This window comes from Ricinus communis, chromosome 1 (genome assembly GCF_019578655.1).
Source record: "Ricinus communis isolate WT05 ecotype wild-type chromosome 1, ASM1957865v1, whole genome shotgun sequence".
Classification (NCBI taxonomy): domain Eukaryota; kingdom Viridiplantae; phylum Streptophyta; class Magnoliopsida; order Malpighiales; family Euphorbiaceae; genus Ricinus; species Ricinus communis.
This window is the reverse complement of record NC_063256.1, coordinates 15035775-15049912: the sequence shown is the minus strand read 5'-3', so window position 1 is coordinate 15049912 and position 14138 is coordinate 15035775.

Sequence of the window (14138 nt, the reverse complement as noted above, 5' to 3'; positions counted from 1 at the left end):
TTACGCTTTAGCTTTTTTCTCCAAGAAATTTGGAAGCGTATTTATTTATTCTTTTTGTTGGAGCCATTTCTTGGGAATCTTGTGTTTGCACAAGCACTGCTAATTTTGATTTAAATGGCAAGACATAATATGGTGTTAAAACGGGTTTAGATTTGGCAGGGATATGTTTGGATTATGAATGGGTTAACTTATTCATAATAGGTCAAAAATAAAGTTTAGTCGAGTTGATAATTTATTTAACCTTGTGATAAAAAAAAAGGGGGATGATTTTATTGTAAGTTGCTTAAGAGGGCGACTTGTTATAATAAAAGAGGAAATTTTTTAGGAATGTCTACATATAAGAGGTGTCTAACCTTCATTTTCAAAATCTTATAAAAATACGCTTTAACACCAATAACTTTACTTCTATACAATTTATGTAAAAACATTAATATTTTATTAAAAAATAATAAATCCGAAAGCAAAAAATTGTAGCAATTAATTCAAATAAAATCGCCACATCACAATGCAATAATTTATAATAAACAATTGGCAAATAGAAAAAGTAGCATTGAAAAGAAGACAAATAATTATGTTACTTCTATACAACTTAAGCACCATCGCCGTTGTTTTGTTATATTCAAATATTTGAATATTTGGTTTTGATTTACGGTGATGGAAGATGGATTTTAATGGCTAAACATTTTTTTTTAGAAAAAAAAAAAACAAAAGAAGGGAAAAGTAAAATTGCTAAAGTAACTCGAGTTTGGATTAATTTGAAAGAATCTAAATTGGACTATTATTTTTATTGTTATTGAAAATTGTTTGAGGCATTGATAGAGATTTTCTTGTAAATAAGGAAACATGATTTATATATTCTTTTTTATTGTTCTTTAGCTTAAGTTTCTCTATTTTGGTTTCTTTTTAAATAAAAAATCATATTAAAGTGCTGTTTTTTTTCAATAAGATATTACAGTTTAGATATTTAGCAAGATATTTGTATGAAGTGATATTTTATTATTGACCCAAATCAATACAGTAAATAGTATATATTGAGTATATAATGAGTTTATTTCAGATATGTGATACTCTAATTCGTACTGAAGCTTTTCCATTCAGATTGTAAAATCATATTTTATGTTTTTTTATTTAAATATGGATACAATACCTTTTTTTTTTTTTTCAATACAATGAATATTAAGAAGAAAATATAAGATATGTAAACTTTGATATAATATGCATTCTCATATCGAATGATAACAATTTTCAAAATCTTATAGTTAATAGTATATAGTATATTTTGAGTTTATTATGAGTATATATTTTATACTAATCTTATTTCGAACATATAAAGAAAACAACAACCACAAGCCTCTTCCGATGTTTATCATCTTGTTTAAAAATCATAGTTACACATGATCTTTTTTTTATAAAAAAACTTACATTTGTAAAATTACTCAAATATAAAAAAGAATTAAAAAAGTTACAAGTTTCATTTTTTGAAGATCTAATTAAAAAAAATCTAACAAGATTTACATTTTGCTTCTTTAAAATCTAAAATTGTAGTTGTCTTATATATGAATTAACATGATCTGACACGATCCTATTACATGAATAAAAAAACTGGATTTTTCGCCCAAGTCTCTAGTCAATAAAACCAAAAACCACAAAAAATGCATTTAACAATATATAGTATACTCCGAGTATTATTATGAATATATAATGCATAACTACTATTAATGGTTATAATAACTAAAATCAAAATAATGATAATAAAATAAAATAAAAATATAAAGAGCATGATATGAAGTTTAAGTCTTAGTGTCTATAAGTAACAACCAAAATTCTCTTTAAATCTCTAGTTAAATTCTAATTAAAATATAAAACAAAAGTATAAAATGATATTAAAAATCGAATTATAAATAAAAGAGCTATAACTATTCCTTAAGTATAATAAAATGTAAATAAAAAGTGCTTAAATAATAAAATTTAATTATTATAAGAATATGATTCATGCACAAATTAAAAATTATATAAAAAGAAAACATTAAAAATATGTAAAAAGAAGAAGATAAAAGAAAATGTAACAGTATACAGTATATTCTAAGTATAATATAAGTACATAACGTATCTATAACAATTTCATAATTAACTAAAATTTATAAAATTGTTACATCAATGTTATCAGATTATAATGAATGAATTTAAAAAATGCTTGAAATTTTTTTTAAATTAATTTTAAAAATAAAATTCAAAATATTAAGAAAATGGATAAATATATTATAATTGTATAAAGTATATCATGAGTATATTACGAGTATATAATAAATATATATAGGTATTTTATAAGTATATATTTTAAATTTAGTAAATTTGTGTTTATATTGTGTGTGTTTAATATATATTTAGTAAATTTTTTGTATATTAACTAAATATATGATATAGATATATAAGAAAATATGTCAATTATACATTATATAGAAAAATTATCTTCTAAAATATATAAAATAATTTTTAAAAGATCCTATGAGAAGTATATACTAAGTATATAAAAAGTTTATTCTAGGTATATGATACTATGATTCTAATTGAGTTTTCTCCCTTCAGATTTTAAAATCATCTCTTATATTTTCTGATTTATGAAAATGGTCAAAGTATCTATTTTTTTTTCACCATAATAAATACAATGACAAAAATTGAGTTAGAATCGTCTATAATAAATTCAAACAAATAAAATAATTAAACTTTAAATTATAACTAAGAGAAATAATACCTACTTAGTATAAAAGTTAACAATCCTATTACTAAACCTATTAATATTATCATAAAACTACTTGTCCATCATATATAATATATTGACGGAAAAGCCATGTGATAATAACATCAAATTCCTTCTTCAAATCTTCTTTGGCTTATCAAGGTCCATAACTTTCCCATATGATTTACACACTATCAAAACTTTCGTCTTCCTTGGATTTTGCATAAGAAAACAATATGATCGCAAAAACCTCTTTTCATATTTATAAGTTTATTATTTAGAAACCATAAATACATTACGTCTTTTCTCATAAAAAGATCTTCCATTTGTAAAGTTAGTAAAATACAAAAAGAACTTAGAAAAACTACAAGTTTTGTTTTTTAAAAGATTTAATTAAAAAATTAACAAGATTTACATTGTGCTTCTTTAAAGTATAAAATTTTAGTTGTCATATGCATGAATTAACGTGATCTAATAACATCATATCACATGAACAGAAAAAACTGAACATTTTTTGCATAAATTTTTAACCAATATTTATAATTGACTAAACAATAGTTTTCAAATATAAAAAATACAGTTAACAGTATATAGTATACTGCAAGTATATTATAAGTAGATAATGAATATCTACTACCTTATCATTATAATAATTAAAATCAAAACAACAACAATAAAAGAAAAAAGAGAAAAAAAATAGCATGAATGGAGTTCAGGTCTTAGTGCCTACAAGTAACGAGCAAAATCTTCATTTTGCTTCTTTAAAATCTAAAACTTTAGCTGTCCTATGTATGGATTAACATAATCTAACAACATCATACCACAAATTAAAAAAAATTGGACTTTTTGCCCCAATTTTTAACCAATAATTAGAATTGACTAAACAATAGTTTTCAAGCAAACATTAGATAAGCTAAAATTACAATAAAAATGTAGTTAACAGTATATAGTATATTCCCAATATATTATGAGTAAATAATGAGTATCTACTACCATTATCATTATAATGACTAAAATCAAAACTACAATAATAAAACAAAAGAAAAATAGAGAGCATGATATGGAGTTCAGGTCTTAGTGCCTACAAGTAACGAGCAAAATCTTCATTTTGCTTCTTTAAAATCTAAAACTTTAGCTGTCCTATGTATGGATTAACATAATCTAACAACATCATACCACAAATTAAAAAAAATTGGACTTTTTGCCCCAATTTTTAACCAATAATTAGAATTGACTAAACAATAGTTTTCAAGCAAACATTAGATAAGCTAAAATTACAATAAAAATGTAGTTAACAGTATATAGTATATTCCCAATATATTATGAGTAAATAATGAGTATCTACTACCATTATCATTATAATGACTAAAATCAAAACTACAATAATAAAACAAAAGAAAAATAGAGAGCATGATATGGAGTTCAGGTCTTAGTACTTAAAAAAAATGACCAAAATTTTCTTTTAGTCTTCTTTTTCTATTTTTCTATTTTATATTCTATTTACCTTCTCAGTTTCTAAATCTCAAACTACACATATTTTTTTCTTTTTCATTGTAATTGTTTTGTATTTCATCAAACACTTTGAGTGCATTCATTGATAACACAAATGTCAGCTTTTCCACCACTATCAATATTTTCTTTTCGTTTTTTTGAAGCTTTAACGTCAACATTCTTTTTTGAAGAGAATTATCAACAACTTTTTTCTTCTTGAACTTTTTTTCTTTTTTTTTCCTCCAAAATCTCAGCTCCCTTTGCCGTAGAATGAGAAATTTTTTTCTTACTTATTACACCTAAATCTTTACTAGTAGAAGAAGAACCACTGTCCAAATACCTAATAATTTCTTACCCATTATACTTTAAAAGTATTTGTTTAAAAAATTTAAAAAACAAGGAATAGTGGAAAGTTAGAAAGAAGTTGAAAGACAAAAACAAAGAAAATAGAAAAATGTCTGTCAAAAAATCGTACAACAAGAGAGTGTCAAAGAAGAAAACTGATATGGACATGGCCAAGCTTAAAGATGGACTTGATGGAGAGGACAACAAGAAAACCAAAGATAAAGCTAAGGATCCATTGAGCATGCTACAAGGCCCAATTACAAGGTCAAGGTCCAAGAAGCTACAAGAAGCCTTAATTGGCTATATGCAAGATCGGGCTAGTCAAGGAAGCCCAATTGGTCATGCTAGGATAGGCCCAAGTAAAGACACATCTGAATGGGCTTTATTTAATGTTTTGCAAGTCCAAATACATGAAGACTAATGTGGGCTAATATTTGGGCTGAAATCTCTTCTTTAAGTTCGAACAATGTTATTGCCTATTTTTCTTATGTGGCGGTAGGGTTAATAGTTTTACTAGGGTTTATAATGTTAGGTGGCTATAAAAACGCCCCTTAAGTTGTGTTTTGAAAAGAATTCGAATTTTGATAAAATTATAGTAGTTGTTTCCTTTGCATATTTGCTTGAATTCTTGAATTCTTGTTGAATGCATAAACCACTTATCAAGGAATTGATCTATCCTTGTGGCGTGTTAAGGGTTAGGGTTTAAAGAACTTAGTTTTCTTTAGGTTCCGATCTTGATCAACCATACCTTGCAATCCTGATTTAAGCGGTTCTTGGGTTTTGAAACTCAATTTGTTCTTGGGTTTCTAAGATAGTAATTCACGGGTTCATAATCATTAGGGTTCGTGGTTCTAATCCTTGGAGGTTCTTAACATTTGGTATCGGAGCTTTGGCTCTTAAATCAGTTATTTATCCCTTTTCTTTGAGTTATTGTTTGTTTTCCTTGAGTTCTTGATATTGTTCTTGAAGTATTCTTGGTATTCTTGAGTACATTGTTTAGTTCTTGATTCTTGTAGTTTTTGATTCCGATTCGAAAAAAAAAAAAAAAACAAAACAAAACAAGAAAAGAAAAATATCGGATCCGAATTAGCAAAAAAAAAAAACAAAAGAAAGGAATAGATCCGATTGGTTTGATTGTCTTTGTTAGTGGAAGAAACGTATTTGGTATTGAAATCATTGTTCTTGGGGTGATTACATAGATATTAGGGTTGTTAAAAGGTTTAGGGAGATTTTCACAATCCTACATAAATAAGGATTTGGTGGGCTGTTTGGGAAGATTCAAAGGGACATTAAATTCCAATGACTGAGCCCTATACATACCATCTTATTTGAATTGATTCAGCTCTAAATTCGTTTTTGTCCTTCATTTATTCTCCTCTTTGTGTGTCTTTTGAGTTTGGGGCGGATTTGACACATTTAAAGCATAAAGAGGTAACCTTCTTTCTTGATCAACCTTCTTTGTGATTTTTGCTTCCTAAATCCGTTCCTTCTTTTCCTATTTCAAGTCGAACTATATCTTTCTTGTTTCTTACATCTAGATTGTTTCTTCATATGTCATTTGCATCCGTTTGAAGTTTTCGCTTGGTACCTAATTTTATTGAAAGCGTGACTAATTGTTTAATTTTCTTGACTTTTGCGTTTTTGCCTCAACTAAGCTTTTTAGATCATAATTCTTGGTGCATTACAAGCATAGTGAAATAACTTGATGTGTGGTTATTGATTCACATAAGAATCCTTGAAAACAAGTCGAGTGGTGTGAGTTTTCGGCCTTGTGTGATCATTCTTGATTGTGCGAAATACGAGTGACCATCCCCATTAATTGAGAGTAAACACGTGAGGGAGTGTTGGTGAGGTCCTTAATTTCCTTGATTTATTTTTTTTCTTTATTGCATACTAACTCTTATTGCAGCATGTCAAGTGGTTCTAGTGGAGGTAATAATATGCCAACTACCGGTATACCCATAGCACAAATGCATGAAAATGAGAGGGTGCAACGAAGCATAAGAAATATGAATGAGCAAATGGAGAGGTTGCAACTTGACATGGCAGCCCAACGAAGGGAAATGGCAACCAATCAACAAGCTATTATGGACCAAATTAATGCACTTGCCTGAGGTCCGGGAAATAGGCTTGATGAAGGAGGGAATGTGCAAGGTAATCATGGGCGGCCAATTGGGGTGAATGAGGATGACTTTGATGAGGGTTTTGAGGAGTATGATAATGCGGCCTATGGTGGGGTTGGTAGAGGCACGGGTAGAGGAGCTAGGAGATACCAAAATCTTGGTAGAGGTAGAGGACACTTTGGTGGTGAGTTTGGTGGTTATGGGAACTATGATGATGTTGATAGGAACTTAGGTAGTATCAAACTTAGTATTCCTACCTTCTTGGGAAAAACTGATCCGGGAGGCATATTTGGAGTGGGAAAAGCGAGTTGACCTTATCTTTGATTGCCATAACTTTTCGGGGAGGAGAAAAAGGTGAAATTGGTGGTTACCCAATTTAGTGACTATGCTATAGTTTGGTGGGATCAGTTGGTGGTTAGTAGGAGGAGGAACATGGAAGAGCCTATTGGTAGTTGGATTGCACTCAAAACTATCATGAGAAGGCGTTTTGTACCCGGACATTACCATAGGGAGTTACATCAAAGACTCCGAATCTTTGAGGCAAGGTACAAGGAGTGTTGAGGATTTTTATAAGGAGATGGAAATGCTCATGACTAGGGCTGATTTGGATGAGGATAGAGAAGCTACCATGGCACGATTCATTGGTGGGCTTAATAAGGAGATTGCTGATAGGGTAGAGTTGCAACATTATGTGGAGCTTGAGGAGTTAGTTCACCTTGCAATTAAGGTGGAAAAGCAACTAAAACCTAGAGGAATGACAAGGTTTGAATATAAGGGCACTTGAGTGGGAGGCCACATTGGTCTAATTCTTGGAAAGGAGGTAAGAAAGGTGATGATAAGGTTATTCCCAAATGACAACAAAGGGAAAAGCATTTCAGGCAATAAAGACACATCTAAACCCGAAATTAATAAAGAAAAGAATAGAGACATCAAGTGTTTCAAATGCTTGGGGGCGTGGCCATATTGCTTCACAATGTCCAAACAAGCGGGCAATGGTGGCTAGAGACCATGGGGAGATTGAAACAGCAAGTGAAGAGAGTGATAATGATGATGAGATATCACAATTGGAAGACGGCAGCGGTGATGATTGCATTGAGGGTCCTATGGGAGGTGAGCTCTTGGTGGCTAGCGCGCACTAAGTGTTCAAATGAAGGAAGATGATACCTTGGAGCGTGAAAGAGACAACATTTTCCACACAAGATGCCATGTACAAGGTAAGACTTGTCTTGTTATTATTGATGGTGGTAGTTGTACAAATGTTGCTAGCACTTTAATGGTTGAAAAATTGGGTTTAAATCTAATTCCACATCCTAGACCTTATAAATTGTTATGGTTAAATAATTGTGGTGAGATCAAAGTGAATAAGCAAGTTGTTGTACCTTTCACAATTGGTAGATATTCGGATGAGGCGCTATGTGATGTAGTGCCAATGCATACGGCCATATCTTGTTAGGTAGGCCATGGGAATTTGATACGAGGGCCTTCCATGATGGCTTTCTAAATAGGTACTCATTTGTGAAGGATGGGAGAAAAGTTACTTTGACACCTCTTTCTCCTAAGGAAGTGTATGATGACCAATGTAAGTTGGAAGAGAGAGGCGTGAGGCTGAAAATAACAAAAGGAACATGAAAACCCAAAGGGTGAGATTCAGCCCTAAAGAGAAAACAAAGGCAAAGGGTAGTTTTTGGCTAGGGAAAGTGAAGTTAGGCATGCATTTCATTCAAGTCGGATGTTATTTGTTGTTACTTATAAAGATGTTTATTTGAACACTCACTGAGCTTGATCTTTCCTTGCCGAGTGTGTTTGCTAATCTTTTGCAGGAATTTGCTGATGTCTTTCCAGGAAATGCTAAGTGGATTACCTCCTCAAAGAGGGATAGAACATCAAATAGACTTCATACCCGGGGCTTCCATACCAAATAGACCAGCCTATAGAAGTAATCCGGAGGAGACAAAGGAGCTTCAAAGGCAAGTGGAAGAACTGATGTCAAAAGGGTATGTGCGTGAGAGCTTAAGTCCTTATGCGGTTCCGGTGATTTTGGTTCCAAAGAAGGATGGCACATGGAGAATGTGTGTGGTACCGTGCAATCAATAAAATAACGGTAAAGTATCGTCATCCCATTCCTAGGTTAGATGATATGCTTGATGAGTTGCATGGTGCATGTTTGTTTACTAAGATTGATTTGCGTTCGGTTATTATCAAATTTGCATGAAAACCCGGTGATGAGTGGAAAACGGCTTTTAAGACTAAATATGGTCTATATGAGTGGTTAGTTATGCCGTTTGGGCTTACAAATGCACCTAGTACTTTTATGAGGTTGATGAACCATGTCTTGCGTGAGTGTCTTGGTAAATTTGTGGTTGTGTATTTTGATGATATCTTAGTTTATTCCAAGTCCATTGATGATCATGTCATGCATGTGCGTAGGGTTCTAGACATTCTTAGGGTAGAAAAATTGTATGCCAATTTGAAAAAGTGTGCTTTTTGCATGGATAAAGTTAATTTTCTTGGTTTTGTTATTAGTTCAAAGGGGCTCGAGGTTGATGTGGAGAAAGTGAAAGCAATTAGGGAGTGGCCAACACCTAAAAACATTAGCCAAGTTAGGAGTTTTCATGGCTTGGCTAGTTTCTATAGGAGGTTCATTAAGGACTTTAGTAGTATAGCTGCACCTTTGAATGAAATTGTCAAGAAAAATGTTGGGTTTACTTGGGGTGATGCACAAGAACATGCTTTTAATATGCTTAAAGATAAGTTGTGTCGCTCCTTTGTTGGTTTTACCTAACTTTGATAAAACCTTTGAGATTGAGTGTGATGCTAGTGGCATTGGGATTGGGGCTGTTTTGATGCAAGAAGGCAGACCTATATGCTATTTTAGTGAAAAACTAAATGGAGCGGCCCTTGGTACCCAACCTATGACAAAGAACTCTATGCTTTGGTTCGGGCCTTGCAAACATGGCAACACTATTTATGGCCCAAAGAATTTGTCATCCACACGGATCATGAGAGTTTGAAGCATCTCGAGGGGCAAGACAAACTGAATCAAGACATGCTAAGTGGATGGAGTTCATTGAGACATTCCCATATGTGATCAAATACAAGAAAGGTAAGGAGAATGTGGTTGCTTTGATGCACTATCTCGAAGGTATGCTTTACTTACTACTCTTGATTCTAAATTCTTTGGGCTTCGAGTTCATAAAAGAGTTGTATGTGAGTGATAATGATTTCAGCCGGCATGTTTACAACTTGTGCTAATGGGCCGCTTTGATTTTTATGTGTTTGAGGGATTTCTTTTCAAGAAAAATCGCCTTTGTATTCCTAATTGTTCTTTCGTTGTATTGGTTAGGGAAGCACATGGGGGCGGTTTAATGGGTCATTTTGGGGTGCAAAAGACTTATGATATTCTGATTGAGCATTTTTATTGGCCATGCATGAAACGTGATGTGCATAAAATTTGTGGTCAATGCATTGTGTGTTTGAAAGCTAAGTCCAAACGCAACCCCATGGGTTATATACACCTTTACCTATTCCCGATGTTCCTTGGACAGATTTGTCTATGGACTTTGTGCTTGGTTTGCCAAGATCTAGGAAAGGTAGAGATAGTATATTTGTTGTTGTGGATAGGTTTAGTAAAATGACTCACTTTATCCCTTGCCATAAAAGTGATGATGTCATCCATATTGCTGATTTGTTTCTTAGAGAAGTTGTGCGTTTGCATGGAGTACCTAAGACCATTGTTAGTGATAGAGATGTTAAATTTCTAAGTCACTTTTGGCGTGTGCTATGGGGTAAGTTAGGAACTAAATTGCTTTATTCTACTACTTGCCATCCACAGACAGGATGGACAAACTGAAGTTGTGAATAGGACTTTGATTCAATTGCTTCGTGCTTTGATTTCTAGGAATTTAAAATCTTGGGAGGATTTGTTGCCATATGTTGAATTTGCATATAATAGAGCTTCATAGCACTACACACACTTCACCATTTGAAATTGTATATGGTTTTAATCCTTTAACTCCTATTGATTTGATTCCTTTGCCTCTTAACAAGCTTGTTAGTGTTGAAGGTTCTTCTAAGGCGGATTTGGTTAAAAAGCTACACAAACAAGTTAAAGAGAGAATTGAGAAGCAAAATGCAAAAGTGGCCGAGAGGGTTAATAAAGGACGAATTCCAATGGTATTCCAACCCTGGAGATTGGGTTTGGGTGCATTTCGCAAAGAAAGGTTCCCAAATCAAAGAAAGTCTAAACTAAGTCCGAGGGGTGATGGTCCATTTCAAGTCCTTGAGAGGATCAATGACAATGCCTACAAGATTGATTTGAAAGGTGAGTATAATGTGAGTGGTACATTTAATGTAGAGCTGATTTGAGTCCTTTTGATGTAGGTGATGAACTTGATTCGAGGACGAATCATCCTAAAGAAGGAGGGAATGATATGGACATGGCCAAGCTTAAAGATGGACTTGATGGAGAGGACAACAAGAAAACCAAAGATAAAGCTAAGGATCCATTGAGCATGCTACAAGGCCCAATTACAAGGTCAAGGTCCAAGAAGCTACAAGAAGCCTTAATTGGCTATATGCAAGATCGGGCTAGTCAAGGAAGCCCAATTGGTCATGCTAGGATAGGCCCAAGTAAAGACACATCCGAATGGGCTTTATTTAATGTTTTGCAAGTCCAAATACATGAAGACTAATGTGGGCTAATATTTGGGGTCAAATCTCTTCTTTAAGTTCGAACAATGTTATTGCCTATTTTTCTTATGTGGCGGTAGGGTTAATAGTTTTACTAGGGTTTATAATGTTAGGTGGCTATAAAAACGCCCCTTAAGTTGTGTTTTGAAAAAGAATTCGAATTTTGATAAAATTATAGTAGTTGTTTCCTTTGCATATTTGCTTGAATTCTTGAATTCTTGTTGAATGCATAAACCACTTATCAAGGAATTGATCTATCCTTGTGGCGTGTTAAGGGTTAGGGTTTAAAGAACTTAGTTTTCTTTAGGTTCTGATCTTGATCAACCATACCTTGCAATCTGATTTAAGCGGTTCTTGGGTTTTGAAACTCAATTTGTTCTTGGGTTTCTAAGATAGTAATTCACGGGTTCATAATCATTAGGGTTCGTGGTTCTAATCCTTGGAGGTTCTTAACAAAAACCGTGAGAGATTACTGTAAATAGTGGAAAAAAATGGTTAGAGACATAAAAGAAAACAAAAGAGGCAAAAAAATGTATTAGAAAAAGAACAAAAAGCAAAAAAGTAAAAAATAAAAACAAAATATTTAAAATAAAGTAAAGAGGAAATAATATATATGGTGTGATTTTCTCTAAAAGAAAATACGGAATGGTTTTATTTAAGTTATCAAGGAGCATAAGTAGAAAATTTCTAGTTAGTTAAGTATGTGTTTAAAAAAATTGAAGGAAAAAAAAAATTATGGAAAAATAATATTTTAAAAAATAATTTATTAAACTAATTACATAAATCGTGTTGTATAACCAACTTAAGAAGTATATCTGGCTTGAATTTGAATAATTAATTGACAGACCGCATTTATATCAATTACTTTAAGTTATACACTAGCAATATATTTGTACTAATGCACAATTATTAATAAATTTATGATATAAATTTTTAATTTGAAATATTTTATTTTAATAAAAAATATTGCATTATAAAAATAATTTTATTTTGTTATTATTTTATTTTAATAGCATTTAATATTACATATAACCTCAAAATTTAATAGTTATAAAAAATAATCAGAAAATTCATAATATATATACACTAAATCAATATCGTTATATAATTATTATTTTTTATTATTTTAGGTACCATTTTATTTTAATAAGCATTTAGTAATATAATTTTATTTATTTGTGCTAATACACAATTATTAATTTTATGATTTAAATTTATAGTTTAAAATATCTTATTTTAATTATAAATATATTATATTATAAAAATAATTATATTTAGTATTATACTTTAATAAATACTTAATATTACCATTTTATTTTAATAAGTTTAAAACTTAATAAAAATAATAGATATATATATAATAAATTAGTGGCATTATATAATCACTAATCTTTTAATTATCTTTAGCTATCATCTTATTTTAAGAAGCACTTAATTATATTATTTTATTTGATTAATATTTAAAATTAAAACCCATCTAATATTGTCATTTCCATGCTCTAATACCAAATTAAGTAAGTTTTTCTATAGGTAAATAGCACCAATTTTTATCGGTGATAATTAGTCAAATATTGCTCAGCTATTGATGTTAATCTCGTTGACATGATTTTCCAAAATTCATTCGACAGTGTACAGATTGGTGTCTAATCATTTATTCATTGTGTATCCAGTGGTTTTGTAACCATGTCTGTATAAGATCATTCTTGTCCTATTCAAAATAGGATAATCCTTGCAGGTAATTCCCACTCCTATTTGAGTTCATCTTTTCTAATATATAATTCTTATAAGATTGTCATTGAATTAAACCTGGTTTACTTAGCATAATCTGCTTGGCACTTTGTACTTCTACTCTCTGATGATGATTTCATTTATTTCTGCTGTGCAATAAGTTGATTACTCATCTTTGTTCTCCAATAATGACACTAGCAATATGTTTAATTATGCCGAGTATCAACATTACTAATATGCTATATGTTCTATATTGCGTCTGCACGTCTGAAGGTGGCAAATGACAACACTATCAATTTGTTTTAATGCTCTAAATTGAGTTATTTCGCCTAAAATGGCAAGTAGCCAGCTCTAGCAATATACCTTAATGAGCTTTTTTTCTTTTTGTTTAAAATGGTGAGGAAACAACATTAGTAATATGCCTTGTGCTCTAAATTAAGCTTTTGACTATACAAAGTGGTTAGTAGAACAACACTAGCAATTTCTTAATGCTCGTCTAAATTGGCAAGTAGAACAACACTAGCAATATTTTTAATACCTTAAAAATGAACTTTGAGTGTCTAAAGTAGCGAATAGAACAACACTAGCATTATGCCTTAATGCTTTAGATTGAGCTTTGAGTATCTAAAGTGGCAAGTAAAATAGAACTAGCAATATGCTTTAGTGCTCTAAAATACATCTTAATACTTTAAGATGAGCTTTGAGCGCCTAAAGTTGTAAGTAAAACAACACAAGTAATATAGTTTAATGTTTTAGAATGAGCTCTGAGTGCCTAAAGTATGGAGTAGAACAAGAGTCTTTTGTTTAATGCTTTAGAATGAGCTTTGAACACCTACAGTGATGAATAGAACAACATTGGCAATATGCCTTAATGATCTAAAATGAGCCTTGAGCGCCTAACGTAGCGATTAAAACAACAATAATAATATGCTTTGAGATGTTGAGTGGACCATAATTTTAATCCTTAGTTTTATTCTCTGTTCTACTATTATCATTTCTTGATCTTTTCTTTTCTTGTTCGAATT